This window comes from Dermacentor variabilis, chromosome 7 (genome assembly GCF_050947875.1).
Source record: "Dermacentor variabilis isolate Ectoservices chromosome 7, ASM5094787v1, whole genome shotgun sequence".
NCBI lineage: Eukaryota > Metazoa > Arthropoda > Arachnida > Ixodida > Ixodidae > Dermacentor > Dermacentor variabilis.
In genome coordinates, this window is record NC_134574.1 from 3,942,642 (window position 1) to 3,961,801 (window position 19,160).

Below are 19,160 nucleotides of genomic sequence, written 5' to 3' on the forward strand. Positions count from 1 at the left end.
CGTTGACTGCTGCTGCGGTATGCCAGGAGACAGTGCCTGCGTCCTGGGAGAAGGAGGCTGTAGCACGGCAGGCTGCAGCACATTGGGAGACAGCGGCTGCGGCGTGGCAGGCTGTAGCGCCTCAGGAGACCGCGGCTGTGGTGTGGCAGGTTGCAGCGCATCAGGAAGCTGCGACGTGGCGGGCTGCAGCGCATCAGGAGACCGCGGCTGCAGCGTGGCAGGTGGGCCTGGTTCCCAGGTGCCCCTCTCCGGAACCCTGGAAAGCTTGGAGGCATTCCACGTACGGCCGTCTCCAAGTCGGCAAGACGCTGGTCCCCTCCTCTTGATCACCTCAGTTGGTGAAGAAAAGGCAGTCTCCCTTGAACCGAACGGATGGTTTTTTGATATGGACAAGATCGCCTACGGCTATCTTCGTGTTCTTGGCGGCTCTCCTTTTGTCTGTGTAGTGCTTGCTGCTTTGCTGCTGACGCCTAACCCTTTGACGAAGTCGCGCCAACTCCTTGGCTGGTTCTTCAGCAAATGCTGGTGCTGAGAAACCCACGACATCCAGCCTGGTTTGGGGCATTCTACCATGCAGCAGGACTGCTGGGGCGACCCCGGTGGTGGCGTGCAGAGTACAGCGGTAAATGGCAAGGTATTCTGTGACAGCTTGCCGGAGTGGTCGTCTTTCGAGGAGTGAAACTTGAATGAAATTCTTCAATGTGCGATTAAAACATTCTATTTGCCCATTGGTTTGGGGGTAGTATACTGAAGAATGTGAAAGACTGATGCCTCTGTTTTGCAGGAAAGTTATGAACTCACGCGAAGTGAACTGAGGTCCATTGTCACAAACAATCTCTTCCGGGTAGCCTTCGCGGGCGAAAACACTTGTTAAAAAGTCTTTCACGGCGCTCGTGGACACTTCGCTGTAAAAATACACCTCCGGCCATTTAGAATGGTAGTCAACAAGCGTTACAGCAAATCTGCTGTTGTAAGCTGCATGCTCCAAAGGACCAACAATGTCTAGGCCAAGCTTTTGCCACGGTCACTCAGGCCATTCAACAGGTTGCAACGGTGCTGGTGATGTTTTGGCGGACTTATCTGCCTCCAGGCAGATAAGTCCGCTTATCTTGCTTGCTTATCCATTTGTGGCCACCAGAACCGCTCACGCAGTCGCGCCTTCATGCGCATGATACCCGTATGTGTCTCGTGCGCGGTGCCGATGATCTGAGCTGTGAGGGAGGACAGAACAACGAGGCGCTCACCACGCAGAAGCAGGTTATTGACAACAGAAAGTTCTTCCCGAATGGCCTAGAATGGTTTCGCCTCTTCTGGTATGGACTTCTTTGACGGCCAGGAACTCAGCATGAATGACTTGATGGTTTCCAGGCAACTGTCGTCGAGGGCGGCCTGCCTGAATTGCTCCTTAGTCACGCAAGATGGCTCAGTGAACGCGACAGTTTCTTCCTCCTTAGCAATCTCTGCCTTCGAGGTAGGTGCTGGCAGCCGAGAAAGTGCATCTGCTACAGTGTTTGTGGACCCCTTGCGGTATTCAACAGTGAAATTGTAGCAAAGCAGTCGTGCACTCCATCGTGCAATTCAGAGTGGGAGTCTTCCATGTCCTTGTGACGACAGCAAGGACACCAGTGCCTGGTGGTCTGTTCGAATTGTGAAATGGTGACCCCACAGGTATGCGTGCCATCGCTCACATGCCCAAATGCACGCAAGGGCTTCTTGTTCCCCAACTGAATATTTTCTCTCTGCAGGCGACAGTGTACGAGATGCGAAAGTGACTGTGCAGAGCTTGTGGCCACTCTGTTGCTGCAGGACTGCTCCCAGCCCACAGTGCGCGGACGCGTCGGTCGACACAATGACTGGCAATGACGGATCGAACATCTGGAGGACTGTACTCGACGAAAGCATTTCCTTGACCCTCTGGAAACTGCTGTCTGCTTCGGCAGACCAGATGAATGGCTCATTTTTGCGAAGTAAGACTCTCATAGGCTCAACCACTTGTGCCAAGTGTGGAACAAACTTGGAGTAGTATTCTACGAGGCCCAGGAACGAACGAAGGGTGGCCACATCAGTTGGCACTGGTGTGTTAACTATGGAGTCTACTTTCTCTGGAAGTGGCGAGATACCACGTGCAAAGACCTTGTGCCCTAGAAAGGCAAGTTCTGGAACGTCGAAAAGGCATTTGTTGTTCATTTTCAGACCTGCGTTCTTGATCTTTTGCAGCACGGTCTTCAAGTTTGAAAGGTGTTCTTCTGCGGTCTTGCTAAAAATGATGACATCATCAATGTAGAACAACACGCCAGGGCAGCGGTCAAGGATTTTCGCCATCATCTTCTGAAATGCCGCTGGGGCAGAAATCAACCCAAAGCAAACTCTTTTAAAATGGAAAAGGCCATCATGAGTGATGAAAGCTGTCAGATCCCTGCTGTCAGGTTGCTAGAGAACCTGATGGTAAGCGGAAGCCAAGTCAAGTTTGGAGAAGTGTGTAGCGCCTACCAAAGCGTGAAGCAGCTCCTCTGTATGGGGTAATGGGAAACTGTCTGGAACAATAGCTTTGTTCGGCTCTCGAAGGTCCACGCATATCCTGATGCTACCATCTTTCTTGTTAACAACAACAATGGGGGACACCCATTCAGAAGCATCGATTCACTCGATGATGTCAAGGCTCAGCAACCACTGAAGCTCGTTTGATACTGGTGACCGGAGAGAATACGGCAGGCGGCGAAACTTAGAAGTTACAGGCTGCATGCCTTGCCGTGTCTTCATGCGATGCGTGAACCCCTTAGCAAGACCCAACTCTGGACTGAAAAGTGAACTGAACTCATGTGCTAAGGCTGGCGGAAGAGCTTTGTTACGGGGCTGCGTGCTTGACGGTGTGGAAATAGAACAGGATAGCGGGTCAACAACAGTCGGCTGCGGAGCAATAAACGTGTATAAGCACTTGAGAGCAGAACCCTCAATGCGAAGATCCAAGGCTTTAATGCCGTCAAGACCGATCAGACAAGTTCCTCGGTGAAGAACATAAAAACGTAGCGATGCTGTGCAGCCTTTAAATCGAATGTCTGTCTGGAAACAACCTAGCACTGGAATCGGCCGTTGAGAGTAGTCAAACAGACTAAATGCGGAGCAGGCAGGAGTGGAACGCTCTGAAAATATCGACTGAATTCTTGCTCTGACAGGATTGAAACAGACTACCCTGAATCAACAAGAAATGTCAAAATGACATTCGCGACTTGCACTTGAATATGCATTCCGCTACGCACGGAACGTTGCACAGTGAAAACTTCCTCAGCACTGCTGGATGACGAAACATCTTCATGAAATTCAACTTCACGGACTCGGCCTTGCATTTGGGTTAGCTTGCGGTTGCATACCCTTTGAAAGTGGCCCTTGCGACCGCAAAGCGAACAAGTCTTGCCATGCGCTGGGCACTGTGGCGCTGACGCGATGTGGTCCCGCGAGCCGCATCGGAAACAATGTGGCGAGCCGGAGCGGCTACTCTGTTCTCAGTTCCGCTGAGGGGGGCGGTTCCCCTGCGGCGCACGTGAGCCGCCCGCGCTTCTCGTTAGATTCTGCTCTAAGGTGGCTGCTGGTTGTGAATTCCTTTTTTTCGAAGAATGCGACAATGGTTTTCGACGCTGCCGCAATGAAATTGCTTCAATCGAAGCAGAAAGCTCCTTTAGCTCTTCAGCCGCCTGCTCAAACTGAAGTGCAATTCAAACCGAATTCTCGAATGAAAGCGTGGAACCCTCGAGCAGTAACCGCTATGTACGCGAGTGGAAGCTACGCCGGCAACGAATTGGTCCTGCAGAGCATCATCTTGCGAGGCAAACGAACAATGTGACGCTAGCTCCCGTAGAGCGGGAACAAAGTCATGAACGAATTCGCCTGTGTGTTGTCTGCGGCGGTGAAAGCGATGACGCTCGATGATAACGTTGCGCGATGTAGAAAACTGGTGCCGTAATGCGGCGAGTGCAGACTCGTATTCGTCAGGAGGGGCCACGACAGACTTGTCATCGGGGAGTGCTGCGGCACTTGGCGCGGCCGGTGCTGCGGCGCTGGTCCCTGCATGTAGCGTCTGATAAATACACTGGCCCTCCGCCCCCAAACAATGCAAAAGAATAGCCTTGCGTTGCTCCGGCTTGAATGCGGCGGCTCCGGATGCCAGCAAGTACACGTTGAACATCTGCTCCCACTGCTCCCATGGCAATGAGGGACGGCCGGGCGTCGGAAGGAAAAATGGTGGTGGAGCAAGCCCGGTGAAGCTCATGGTGGGCGGATAGGGACGGCGCAGCGGGGCTGGGGGTACATTCATGCCATCCTCGTCGCCAATGTGGTATTGACCGAAGGTGGAAGTCAGACTCCAGCCGTCCGAAGTAAAAGCCGTTTTATTTAACATATACAACCAATATATAAAATGAAGAACAGAAGCGCCCCCTGGGGAATAAAGAACTGAAATGAATAACGAAACTGAATATAACACTATCAAGATCATGTCTTGACAGGAGGTCAAGCGCACGTTGCTTAACTGCCGATGGCTTGAGTTTTACTGGCTTTAAATTCTTTTCTATGGCTCAAATCACTTTTTCTGAAAACATGTCATCTGGCATAATTACGAAATAACCTTCCTTGTCATATATTAGTGGTCTAAGTTTATGCTCCAAAAGGTAATTAACTAACGGGCGGACAGGGTCAGACGTCTTAAAACGAGAATTCTCCAGTTTTATAATAAGTATGTTGTGGTCAATAAATTCAAAATGCAAAGCCAAGGGAAATAGTTCCAGCATAAGTTCCATTATCAATATATCTTTTAATTATGTCAATGAAGTTTGCAACAGTTAAATTCGTAGAAAGTCCCTCACGAAAACCAAGCTGACAATTGGAGAGAATATGAAACTTTGAGATATTTACTTAGCGGATTTCAATTAGTTTTTCTAAAATCTTGTCGACGAAACGAAACAGAGAAATTGGCCTGTAATTTTCTACAAGCTTACAGTCATCTTTTTTAAAGACAGGCAGTACCTTTGCCGCCTTGATCTGTTGCGTAAGCACTCCAGCCTTAAATACCAAGTTAAATATGTGAGAAAGCAGAGGAGCGATTAAAGGACCGATTAATTTTTTGACAGCACCATTAATGTTATCTACACCGCAGGCCTGTGGCGCGCAACCTGGTAATAACCGATTGCACTTCTTCGGGATGACTACGATATATAGAAAAAAAGAATGAGGATAACGGGAGCAAGGACAGGTAGAGGTGTCAAAGTAAGCAGACGAGAAGTGTTCAGAAAAAGTGTTTGCAATCCCTGAAGCATCATTAATACATCAGCCATCCTGAACAACCGAAGTCACTTACTTATGTGGTTTTACGTTGTTAAAAAACAGATTAAGCAGTTTTCATTTTCTTTGAGTTATTTACACAATCTTGAAGCTGCTGACTAATAGTGCCGCTTGGCTGCTTTGAGAAGAGAAGCTAATACAGTGGAATACTTTTAATGATATGACTTTAGCTTGCAGTTGAGTGGCTGTGGTTTTATTTTACTTTTTATAATTTTTCCTTCTTCTGTAAAGAAGAAAGAAGAGCTTTAGTAATCCAAGTGGCGTGCGTGGAGCCCGATGTCACCTATTGGAAGATATAGTTCTTGTACAGCTCTGTATCGCATCAGTAATGATGGAATAAAATTCAGACAGAGCAGCCTCAGGATCTGTGAATTTAAGGAAATGGGACCAGTCACTGTTCGAAATAATACAGACAAATTTATTGCTGTCAAAAGATGTGTGAAGGTGTGGTAGAAGGACAGGGGCTACAGATTTAGTAAGGTAAGAAACATTGCTAGGTGATCGCTGACATCGCAGTTGAGTGCACCAGCTGACGCCACTGTCTGTGAGGTGGGGACACACCTGTGACATCATAATAATAAAGGGGACCTTGAAAGCATCAGGAGAAAGGAGTAATCTTTTATGCAATGTTGCAGACTCCGCGCTGCCTAAAGAGGAATTATATTTGGCAGGCATGTCTACAGATTGCAGGCATTTTGTTGCAGTGTTCAAAAAGTGTTGCAGTGCCTTCTTAATGCTTACTGACAGATACATGAAAACTGCAACATACAATTTAAAGCAACATTCAGAGAAGGTGGACCTTCTATCCTCTCCTCGAACTTTAGCGACCCACCAGTGCTGGTCACAGTCAGTATAACTGTGTGTTCTACTGCGACTACTTATGTTTTAATTAAGTACTGAAAGTTGGCCGCTCGTGCGTTACCTTTGCCTTGTGTCTTGTTTGTTGTGTGCACGCTGCAGGTTCATAATGAATTTGATTAAAAGGACAATCAAGGCAAATACTAAGTCTATGTGGGCTGTTTAAATATTCCAGAAACCTTACAATGGTTGTTTAATGCCTAGAAAAGACAGTTTACGAGAAAATTGCATCTAAAGGGTCAGAGCACCTTTTTCGAAACTCAAATCTCCCGCCACCCCACTGGGGGAGTGGTCACGTTGCATGCACCATCACCACCCTTTGCTGCCGTCAGTGAGTAAAACGGCGCCTGACAGATAGCGGTACTGAGCCAAGGCAGTGGCAGATTCGCCACAGCAGCTGCATTTTGGTTAAGTGTGGTAGACCGTTCGGGCATCCTACAACATCACATGGGAATTGAATTCTCTGCTACTTGCAGTTTGTGCGAGTTTTGTGAGCCAGCAAAACCAGCGCAGCACTATGCAATAACGAAACTACTGAAACCCAAATACGTGGGTGGTACGGAGTCAAGCGAAAATTAAATCTTTCGACCACTCGCGTCATTGTCAAGCGTAATTTCAATTAGTTTTTTGTAAATATGAAATAGAACTAGACAAGTAGCATTTTACTTCGTCTTATAATACAATACAAGGATGTTTCTTGCAACAAGTGGTTGAGTACTAGTGACATAATTTAACTGAGCAAAGCTTTCGTCATCGGGCAAGTGCTTGGATGTCCCTGGGGTGTCTTCAATTATATCCTGCACTTACCTCAGTTTGTCGATTATTAAGGCTCTCTTCACAATAATATTGATGCCTTAGAGATTCTCGAGCACTAATCTATTACTTCAGCTTGACTCAATATTTGCCTTTAATGTCCCTTTAAGAACATTCTCGCATAATTATATGTAGAAGCTTGAATTCTAAATGATGACTCAACCATCGTGACAGTTGGAGTGATGTTTGTCAGGTGCGTGTTTAAAGTGACCTGGCTCTCCAATAAAGGTGCCAATTCAAAGGGCTCATTTCTTGCCACAGCACCGCAGCACTGCTTTTCGGTCTTAGCAAAAAACTCTATGGCCAGGCAGGCTTGATACGATTGACAATGCAGTGTTTTTGTGAAGCATTTTAGAGCTCTCAGATGCACATTGGAATTTGTGACTTTGTACATTCCCTTTCTGACAGTGTTTTTGCTGAGCTCTTGCTAGCTTAAAGGGATGAAGCTGAATTCTATTCAGCAGCACTTGAAGCAGAAGTGATCAGGTTCATATGCAAGGCAATGATAGTTTCGGGGCTCACTGGTCAGATTATGCGAGGCAGATGAGAGCTTTTGCATATGGCTCACTGCACTGAATTATCTTTGAAACGGCATGTGTTTTCACAGAGTGCACCGCTCCGTGTAATGAATACAGCACGGAAGCAGCCTTCACTTTCCTGGCTATTGTTCTCAGCTGCTTGTGGTAGAGCCATCCATATGTGCATCGTGGCTGTGTCCCTCGGAGCATTTTATGTTTCCTTTGAGAACAAGGTCAGTGCAATGTATGAAGTTGAACTTTTCCTCTAGAGGGCTGAGCATAGTGGCAGTACTTGTAAAGTGTGCTACTTAAGATTCTAGAGAGAATCCTGGCACTATGATTGCCAGATGAGCAGAACTTATTTTCCTACAATTTCTTGGCATACTGCCAGTGTAAACTCCACTTTATTATTTTTCAGTGAAATGTATGCTCATCTTTCCTAATTTTTTATGCACAATATGACTGCACAATGAACAAAGATAGTTCAACACAATTGATATTAATCTTCGGATGCTTCACTGAAAATCTGATTACTCAAAATGGATTGTGTATGAGCCCAATTTTTCGTCTTTCCTTGGCTGTGGCACTTTCTGCCCCGATTAACTTGCGTAATTCACACAGCTTGTCTTCTACAGTGGTAGGGATAAAAACTTTTCATTTGTGATATAACTGGCACAACATCTGCAGGCTTGGAGTGATGCCTATCACCAGCAAAATGTGCCGAGAGCGAATGGGGCTATACTAATCCAGGTACAACCAAATTAGGAAGGCCCACTAAGCTTCAACAAGACACTCCCTCACCAGAACAGGAATTGGCCTCCCTGGTGCAGTATTCGGCCACTCCCTCCCAAATGACTCACTCAATTACCCAATGGCCCCCAGTCACCAGCAGCTGCGGGGCACCTGACCAAGGCAGTGGTCAGACCTATAACGCAGCAGAGGATGCTAAGAATCTCTGGGTCCAGACAGGCCGCCAATGGAAACTGACTCTTGCAATGTTTAACACCCGATCCCTCTCGAGTGAGGCTAGCTTAGCTGGACTCTTTGAAGAACTATCAGACATTGTTTGGGATATCGCCGGCCTTAGTGAGATTAGAACTGGTGAGGCTTATACAATGCTGAATAAAGGACATGTCCTCTGCTATAGAGGTCTCTTAGATAAGAAGACATACAGGGTAGGATTCCTAATTCATAAGGACATAGCGGGCAACATTGACAAATTCTACAGCATTAATGCGAGGGTAGCTGTAGTCGTAATCAAACTTAATAAGAGGCATAGATTAAAGGTAGTACAAGCCTACATTCCAACATCCAGTCAGATGATGAGGATGTAGATCAGTTTTATGAAGATGTTGAATCATCGATGAGAAAAATGCAAACTCAGTATACTGTAGTAGCGGGTGACTTCAATGCAAAAGTGGGAAAAAAGCAGGCTGGTGAACAAACAATTGGCAACTACAGTGTCGATTCTAGGAACGCTAGAGGAGAGATGCTGGTAGAATCCGCAGAAAGGAATAAGCTTCGAATAATGAACACCTTCTTCAGGAAGCGTAGCAACAGGAAGTGGACCTGGAAAATCCCTAATGGTGAAACAAGAAATGAAATTGACTTCATACTTTCTGCTGATACCAGCATTGTGCAAGATGTAGAAGTGATAGGTAGGCTAAAGTGCAGTGAACATAGGTTAGTGAGGGCTAGGATTCACCTCAATTTGAAGAAAGAGCAAAATTGGTCAAGAAGAAACAGGTCAGCCTAGAAGCAGTGAGGGTAAAACCGGACCAATTCAGGCTCGTACTTGCAAACAAATATGCAGCCTTAGAACAGAGAGATGATGATGACATAGAGCTAATGAATGAAACCATAACTAGGCTGGCTTCAGAGGCAGCAATTGAAGTGGGAGGCAAGCCACCAACACAACCAGTAGGCAAGCTCTCCCAAGTAACAGAGGACCTAATAAAGAAACGATAAAGAATGAAAGTCCAACTCAAGAGATAGATAGAATTTGTAGAACTGTCAAAACAGATCAATAAGGTGAAAATAAGTGATATTCGAAACTAAGATGAGAAAGACTGAAGAAGCCGTAAAATATCGACGCAGCCTGAAATCTGTGAGAAAGAAACTTGGCATAGGACAACGCAAGATTTAAGCACTGAAAGATAAGCAGGGTAATATCATCAGCAATCTCGAAGATATAGTAAAAGAAGCGGAAGAATTCTGTACTGACCTGTACAATACCCAGAGGAGCCAGGTTACATTCATTAGAAACAGTAATGAACAGGTTACAGAAACTCCTCCTATAACTAGCAATGAAGTCAGAAGGGCCTTGCAAAATATAAAACGAGGAAGAGCTGCAGGAGAAAATGGAATAACAGTCAAATTAATCAAAGATGGAGGAGACATGATGCTTGGAAAACTGGCGGCTCTTTATACGAAGTGTCTATCCACTGCAAGGGTCCCAGAAAACTAGAAGAATCCAAACATTATACTAATCCACAAAAAGGGAGACGTTGAAGAATTGAAAAATTATAGGACCATTATTAAATAAAATATTTACCAAAATAATATTCAATATAATAAGGGCAACACTGGACTTTAGTCAACCGAGGGAACAGGCTGGCTTCGGGAAGAAATACTCTACAATGAGTCACATCCATGTCATCAATCAGGTTATCAAGAAATCCGCACAGTGCAGTAAGCCTCTCTGTATGGCTTTCATAGAATACAAAAAGGCATTTGATTCAGTAGAGACACCAGCAGTCATAGAGGCATTACATAATCAAGGAGTACAGAACGCTTACATATATATACCTTGGAAAATATCCACAAAGGTTCTACAGCTACCTTAATTCTACACAAGAAAAGCAGGAAGATACCTATAAAGAAAGGGGTCAGACAGAGTCACAATCTCTCTAATGCTATTCACTGCGAGCTTGGAAGAAGTATTCAAGCCATTAAACTGGGAAGGCTTAAGAGTAAGAATCGACGGCGAATATCTAAGCAACCTTAGGTTTGCCGATGACATTGTTCTATTCAGCAACAATGCCGACGAGTTACAACAAATTATTAAAGACCTTAACAGAGAAAGAGTATATTGAAGATTAATATGCAAAAGACAAAGATAATGATAAATAGCCGGGAAAAGGAACAATAATTCAGGATTGCCAGTGAGCCTCTAGAGTCTGTGAAGGAGTACATTTACCTAGGTCAATTAATCACAAAGAACCCTGATCATGAGAAGGAAATTCATAGAAAAAAATGGGTTGGATCGCATACGGCAGACATTGTCAGCTCGTGACTGGAAGCTTACCATTATCATTGGAAAGGAAGGTGTACAATCAGTGCATTTTACCAGTGCTGACTTATGGGGCAGAGACTTGGACACTGACAAAGAAGCTTGAGAACAAGTTAAGTACCGCGCAATAGCGATGGAACGAAGATTGCTAAGCATAACGTTAAGAGAAGAGAGCGATTTGGATCAGAGAGCAAACGGGTATAGACAATATTCTAATTGACATCAATGTGTTCGTGTCTTGCCACTGTCTTTCGTCCCTTTTCGTGCACTAGAAAACCTCAGTTATGGAATACCAACACGCCCTAACCTACGCTCTTTCAAGAGAAAAAAAATGGAGCTAGGCAGGTCATGTAATGCGCTGGTTAAATAACCGTTGGACCATTAGGGTTAGTACCAAGAGAAGGGAAATACACTCGAGGACGGCAGAAAACTAGGTGGAGGGATGAAATTAGGAAATTCGCACGCTCTAGTTGGAATTGGTTAACGCAGGACAGGGGTAATTGGAGATTGCAGGGAGAGGCCTTAACCCTGCAGTGGACATAAAACAGGCTGATGATGATGATGGTGATGATGATGATGATGACTGGGAACATACATGATTCTGAGCACTTTTATTTTATTTGTTTAACAGTGCCCTGAAAACATTTTCCTAAATAATCATAAAATGACCTCATTAAAGGACGCCATCTCGGGAATCTCATGCCCCCCCCAAAAAAATTTCTAATCCTTCAACTGTGAGATGAGTTACCGCACCGTTGCCCAGCTTTCTCTGTTTTTGTCGCTGCTAGCACGCTGGAAGCTACACAGCAGAGAAGCCAGGAGGGCAAAGCCCCGGTCAAAAGTTGAGTTTTGCGGCAGCGAGAGGGTTCGTCGCGGCACCCCATGGTGACCGCAGCAGACTGGTACGCAGCATGCCACTGCCCTCTCGGAGGTCATTCATGTATATGCACTTGCGCGCAGTGCAAAGATTAAAATATTTTTCTGTCTTTTTTAGATCGCAGACATACATAGTTTTCATTTATGTAACTCAAAATTGGCAGTTTTGTATTACTGAGACTGCTCTTGCCATCATGAAATCAGCCAATATCATTGGTGGGCATGTGCCTTCGATGATGCTACATGACGACGACATTGCAGAAGCGAGAGCAAGTGATTTTTCGTTGTTTGACAGTAGATAGTGCACTCCCTGTATGCTGTGCAGTAGTTGGCTCACATGTTCACTACGCCCTCTATGACGGATTGGCACTGTTTCCTTGCTGTGTTCAAAGAGTGCTTCAGGGCCCCTTTAAAATTTGTATAGTTGAAATTCATTTCAACTCCTTCATTCATTTAGCCCTTGCATTGTTTTAGAACACTCAGTCAATCAATCTTGTTATCTTTTATCTGAAATGTCTTCAGATATTTGTGTGAAGAACCACAAAGATATCCTTCATTATAAACGTGCATATCTGCTGCTGTTTCATGATCCCTAGCAAGCCCATCATCCTTCTCATCATCCCTAACACTCTGCCTGGCACATGTCATTATTTTGCTTTGAATTTCTTGTGAAGTGCGCAACCCGACGCTCGTGCTCTGGCCACTGTCCATGCGAATATCTCGGCTTTGCTTGACTGTTGTCACTCGGAGGAACTTCTTGCAGGACTGATTGGAGTGTCAGAATCAATACTTGGTGCAAAACAGACGAAAGCAGCACAAAAGATGCTACACAAAGTCTAGAAGAACAACAGGACAAGGGTCAACTTGCAATTGAGGTTTTATTTGACAGGAGCCAGATTTATACTAATGCAAGAAAAGAAAAAAAAAATACAGGAAAGAACATACACCTGAGATGAAGCTTGAGGTGGTAGGCCACATTCAAAAGTCAACTTCTTTTCACAAATTTTTGTTTTGTTTTGTATGTTTTATGTGTGCCCGAAAATTCAGCAACATGTTGCAAAAGAAGTTAGCTTCCTATGTTCATTAGTTTGAAAGTTACAGTGAGTTTTCGAGCCTATATCCTCGTATTGCAAAAGGGAAAATCAGTACTATTACTTTTGTATAGACAATCAAAATAACTTTTTTTGTTTTATGTTGTTGCTGAGCAGCCACATGAACAAACGGAGAGTCTAGTGCATCTCATGGGGGCTCCAGCTGTGAATGTGGTCCATCACATGGTTTGAATGTTTGTTTACATCTTTCTCAAGACAAGATTTTGCCCCACCTCAGGTTATGGAAACATTGATAACTTTTTTTTAAAATTAGCATTTTGATATGAAATATTGCACACTCATTCCTTACATAGATATGTGTGCAACAAACTATAACAAAATAAAATGATGCAGTATTTTTGCATTTACAGCTGATTTTGCAAATAAATTTAGTCCAAATTGGCAATTTCTTTCACTTTGCTCAGTTTTTCAAACATTACTTTCTTAATGCTTATCCCATTGCATTTATCTTAGTTCATAGCACAGGTCCCCCACTTAGCTATGTAAACGCCAAAGCATTACTCAATTCAGCAGTTTATTAGTTACTTATCACTGCTGGCATGACTAGCACATTTACCACATTTTATGATAAAAGTTACCTACCAGAAAAATTAAATTGACCATTTTTTGCACTTTAAATAGTTGGATAAGTTAAATAAGACATGCTTATTCAGGAAAAAAAGCTGTTTAAATTCTGTATTCCGATCTAAAAAAAATTCTTTGTGGCCTATCACCTTAACTTGCGCATGCCCTAACTCAAGTGAGGGCCAGAAAAGGCCCTTGGAATGAATGCCTGTACAATGAAATTACCTGTATAACAAATGATTACATTGTCCTGGCTGAATTCCTATCTATCATATTGAAATGTGTGCTTGTTTATCTTTCTCCAGTGACCACTTTTCACCAGCTAACGAATGTTAAAGGGAAGCTGAAAGGTTTTTCAGAAAAGATGAGTGAACATCTGTACATAATGGTTTTCAACCCTCCGAATTCGAACATTGTATCGAAATTGAGCGAAAGAAAGCGCAAATATATTTTATTTCGACAAAAAGTGCAGCAGCGGACACGCCCAGCTTGCGCGTCTCGTTTTTGCCTGTGATTGGTCGGGCGCCTCGTGACGTCAACACTAGTGTTCGTCCGAACCGACAGCTGCCGCTACACATGAAGCGCGGTGCCAGGTAGTTTGGTGCTGTTTTTCTGAGACGGTAATGGAAAATTTAGAGAGACTGCGTTTTTCTGAGGAGTTCGGCGTTACTGCCTACATGTACGAGCCGATTGCGAAGAGCCGGCCTCTCGATGAAGCAAACGATGCTGGTGCGAGCAGTGCTTTCGACGTGAATGAAAGCGAAGTCTTGGGATCTCCTCGTGTTGGAAATGCTCTTTGGTGAGTATGTTTTCTGCAAAGCGATCTAGTGATCTCGCCGATCTTTCACCGATCTAGTGAGCTCGTTTCCGGTCAGTCAACTGTAGTGTTGTGTTCCTGCATGCCTCCTCGTGGAACGTAAGCGGGGATGCGATCGTCGGCATTTGTGCGCTGTCCAAAGCTGTCGGCAATCTACAAAGACGGTTTAAACGCGTAAAAAGCTTCCCGGTTCATGCAGTACATGTAGTGACCTTCATCTGTGCGCCATCCGCACACTACTCGTAACCGAAGTCGTAAAGGCGGCGAATTCTGCCGGCTACGTGAGACGGTCGGTTTCTCACTGTGCGCAAGAGAAGTGGGGAGCGTAGTGTCCTGGCGTGCACCGGCTTTCCAGCACATGCAAACTCTACATTTGCACTGCGTCATGGTAGCTGCATGCAGGCTGTTTTACAAGACACGTGCAAATTGAAAATTCGCGGCGCTTTGCGACGAAACCTGCGTCAAGGGCGGGAGATAAACATGCACCTTCCGTTCAGCGTGCTAACACGAAGGAGCTCGCAGTAAATCAAAATCCAGGTTTGGGCGAGTTCGTGTATTCATAAGGCCTTCCAACACCAGTTATCATCAGTCAGTCCGCACTCGTGCCGTCTTTCTTTTCGTTGCTCCGATCTTTTCGCGCTTGTGGGAAGTAATGGAAGACAACATCGTCGCGGCCGCTGGTGCTTGTGCAACCGTAGGCTGCACAGAAAGCCGGCATGATCGGCCCACCACTTGAGTTGATGCTGCTCACGTTGACTACCACTCTACATACACGCAGACGCACCAACAAAGGAATGCAGGTCGATTGAAGCAGATTATGATGGCGCACACGCAGAAACAAGCATGGTCAGGCACGGTCGCGGAGGCTGCGAAGGAACGGAACACTAGTGTTGACGTCACAACACCGCGGTTTCCGGTCTCTGCTCGCATCGTCAGCGTCAGCAGCAGCGCGCGGCATTCGACGGGGTGTGGAGCTACAGTGCAATTTTAACCGACGATTACGTCGCTCCTAATTGAAAAAAAACCCCCAAATTTTACCTACATGGTTTATAAGGTTCCCGCATCCGTATATGAGCGTCTTATTGAATTCGACAGACTCTTCAGCTTCCCTTTAAACGTTATCGCTCAGTGCAAGACGCATATGCATGATTTGGAACTTATGCGAATGTCATCGTTGATGCTGTATGTTATGTATGTGCGACACGAATTGTGTAATCGTTTCTGTAAACCACGTGGGCACCAGCTATTACACTAGAACCTTCGACGAGTGATGTATAAAAGCCGACGTGATTGACCCGCTGATCAGATTTCGAATTGCCGACTGTGTTCACCGCTATCGTTGTGCTTCAAGTGTCACTTGCTTTTGTGGGCTCAGGTTCACCAGATAAAAAATTGGTTTCATAATTTACATTTTTGCACTGTCACTACTACGTGACAATATGTATTGTAAAAGCCTCTGCAGCCAAGACCACTAGAACAAACTTGCTTGTGCACCAGCAAAACGAGAACAAGGTGGAAGTAGGAGCCAACGTTTCGACAAGTGGACTGGTCTTCTTCAAGGCGACATATGCTTTCCTTGTCACAGTATATATAGGCGGGGTTCTTCTAAAGGGGAGAGGGCCGTAAGATGGGTGGGTGCAGCAACGAGCAAAGGTGTGTTTGCAGCGAGGGTGTAGAATTGAGAGTAAAGGAGTGCTGCGCACAAGGCCAGTGACACGGCCGTCTGTCAATCGCGTTTCAATGGCTGTGTGTCAGCCGGCATGTCAAAGGAGTGCACAGCAGCCCTCTATTACTTGTTTCGCTGGTGGTAAGAGATAATAGAAGGAGCGTCAGAAACCGGTGCTCGTGAAAAAAAAACACGAATTTAAGTGTCCTAGATGTGTTGCTTTACATTGCACGCAAGTAGCAGCACTGCCACTGCCCTCTGCAGTCACAACTATGCTGCAGTCAGCGCTAGTGTATGCAACGCAATTGTTGAGCATGCCAGTGGGTATTCCAGTTCTGCTGCACAGCTCCAGGAATCGCTGAGTTCATACAACACTTTTTGCAACGTAGGAGTTAGTGTGATCGCTGATAAGTGTGTCACTGTTGATGGCGATTTCATGCAACTGAAGGCAGATGACGTTATTGAAGTCAACAATCATGGCAAGGGGATGAAGTTTAACGAAGGCATCAGTGACGAAGAGCCTGCAGAATTTTGGCTATGGAGGCAGTAGCAGCATTGAGTTCTCTGCAGGCTGTACCTTGTGTTGCTCCATGGTTCCATGCAGAATGTGCTAAGAACTGCATGTAATAAGACCAGCTGCATTTGTACGTTCCATTGGACAAAGTGTGCAGAAGAAAATTAGTGGCTTCGTTTACTGAGTATCTTTGGAGTTTAAGTTAAATAAGTGTTTTGTTTTACTGAGCATGCCTAGCCTGCGGTATTGTGTGGGGTAGGATGCACAATATTTACAATGAAGTGACTTGTAATAAAGAATTTTGGAAGTCCACAGTTATTTATTATAGAACCACATTTTTTTATTTATTTTTATTTACAGATACTGCAGGCCCTTGTCGGGCCCATGCAGGAGTGGATACTAAGAATACAAACAAGAGAAGTAAACTTAAACTAATTACTTGACATAATTGCAAAGATAAAAATACATACAAAAGTGAGATACACAAAAAAAACAACAACATGGCAATACACTGGACATAGATGACAAATGAATACGCGAACAGGGCAATATTATCAACTCAGAGTGTACACCACTTGGACTCGATTTTCAACAAAAGCTGACATTACTAATACACTCAACAAATGATTCCAGCGAAACGGAGTTCACTGCCTCCTCAGATAACGTATTCCAATAATAAATTGCGCGAGGAAATAAAGAGAACTTGTGAACATTGATATGGCTGACTGGCTGTCTAATAGTTTTACTGTGGTGCGTTCGCTCTGATCGTTTGAAAGGATCCTGAAGATATCGTTCCCGTGATAGCTTAAAGTTCTCGTGATAAAGTTGGTAAATAAATGTTAATCTAGATATCATCCTGCGCTGCTCAAGTTTTTCTAGGTTGGCCCTATCACGTAAATTGCTGACACTAGAGTGACGGGAGTAAACAGAATAAATAAAACGTAAAGCTAAATTCTGTACTCTTTCGATTTTGTTAATCAAGTATTGTTGGCAAGGGCTCCAAATAACCGATGCATACTCCAATTTTGGTCGTATTAGCGCTTTGTATGCATTTAGTTTTACTGAAGGAGGCGTATTTCGCAGTTTCCTTTTCAAAAACGACAATTTCTGTAGAGCACCCCGACAGACATTTTCAACATGCGGCTCCCAATTGAAATTACTGGTAAGTGTGATGCCTAAATATTTAACTTTGTGAGTTCTTGCGATGGTAACGTTACCTAAAGAGTAAGTAAAGTCAAGGGGCTTCTTTTTGTTACTAAACGTAATGGAAGCTGTTTTGGAAGTGTTTATTCTTAAGCCCCACCTTGCGCACCATGCATCAATGGAGTGTAAAGAATTGTTCAGTTTAATTTGGTCATCTCGGTTATTTATGGCTGTGTATACAACACAGTCGTCTGCAAATAGTTTAATCTGGATTGGTGGTTCGACGCAAAGATGAATATCGTTAATGTATACCAAGAAAAGGAGAGGCCCGAGGACCGAGCCCTGAGGAACACCCGAGTACACATCCAAATCTTCGGAGACACTCCCATTTATGGCAACACACTGCTTTCTATCTCTTAAGTAAGATTCAATCCACGCCACTACTTTCTGTTCAATGCCAATTGCCTTTAGTTTTGTTAATAAATCTTTATGAGGAACAACATCAAACGCCTTTGAGAAATCCAAGAAAATAGCGTCTGTTTGGCCTTTTATATTGAGTGTACCAATTAATTCATCAGTTATTTCAGCAAGTTGCGTTACAGTAGATAAACCGGATCTAAAGCCATGCTGTTGCGGATAAAGCATATTATTATTTTCTAAGTAAGTAACAATGGCCTTAAAGATAATGTGTTCCAACATTTTACAACAGGTGCTAGTTAAAGAGACGGGCCTGTAGTTGTTAATTTCAAGAGGAGAGCCAGATTTATGCACCGGAATGATTTTTGCCGAGCGCCAATCATCAGGAATTACTGCAGTGCTTAAAGATATAACGAAAATTTGATGTAAATATTTGGCCACCCATGCAGCATATCTACTCAAAAAGGTATTGGAGAGTTGGTCAAGACCAAGTGATTTCTTCACGTCTAGCCTATGCAAGAGGCCCAGAACACCGTCCTCTGTTATCTCTACCTCGGGCATAGGACAATCATAGCCATATGATGGTAACAGTGCATGCGAAGCTGTACGCGTGAACACGGATTGGAAAAATGCATTAAATTTATTAGAAATGACAGTCGAGTCAACAATACTTTCACCCGAAACTTTTATCTCTGATATACCCCGTTTATCCTTTGATAGATAGCGCCAGAACTTCTGGGGTTCTTTGTTCATAAATGACTGCAAAGTGACTGAAAAAAAACGTTCTTTCGCCAACCTTGTTTGCTCCTGCAGGTTAAAAATAAGGCTTGAAAGGTCGTTTGTATTGCCGCGTTTACGTCGTCGCTTAATTTTACGTTTTAAATTAATCATTTCTCGCGTGAACCACGGGTATTCCCTATTGGTGCATTTCTTCTTTAACGGGACATATTCTTGCTCGCAAAAAAGAAGAGTTTCTCTAAAGTATGACCACATTTTATTAACATCACTAATTTCCTTGAAGTTAGCAAAGCGTGATTCCAAATAGTTTAAAACAGTGATATCGTCGGCGTGTGTGTAATCTCTGACGAAAGTATCTGAAGGCTTAGTAAAAGAACGCCTTCCCACAACCGGACATGACAGAGCAAGCAACCTATGGTCAGATATGCCGTCTTCAACACTAACCGTACAGCTTTGAAGTGAGCTGCTAACAAGTGCTAAATCAAGGAGTGAAGATGATGA

At 44.4% G+C, this 19,160-nt stretch overlaps 1 protein-coding gene and 1 pseudogene across 3 annotated transcripts in view; one reads left to right on the forward strand and one right to left on the reverse strand.

Moving 5' to 3' along the window:
* The window catches only part of LOC142587287 (saccharopine dehydrogenase-like oxidoreductase), a 277,502-nt gene that overhangs the window by 23,189 nt on the left and 235,153 nt on the right, over positions 1-19,160 (forward strand). The window lies entirely within an intron of this gene.
* LOC142587968 (uncharacterized) lies at positions 3,501-4,309 on the reverse strand (annotated as a pseudogene).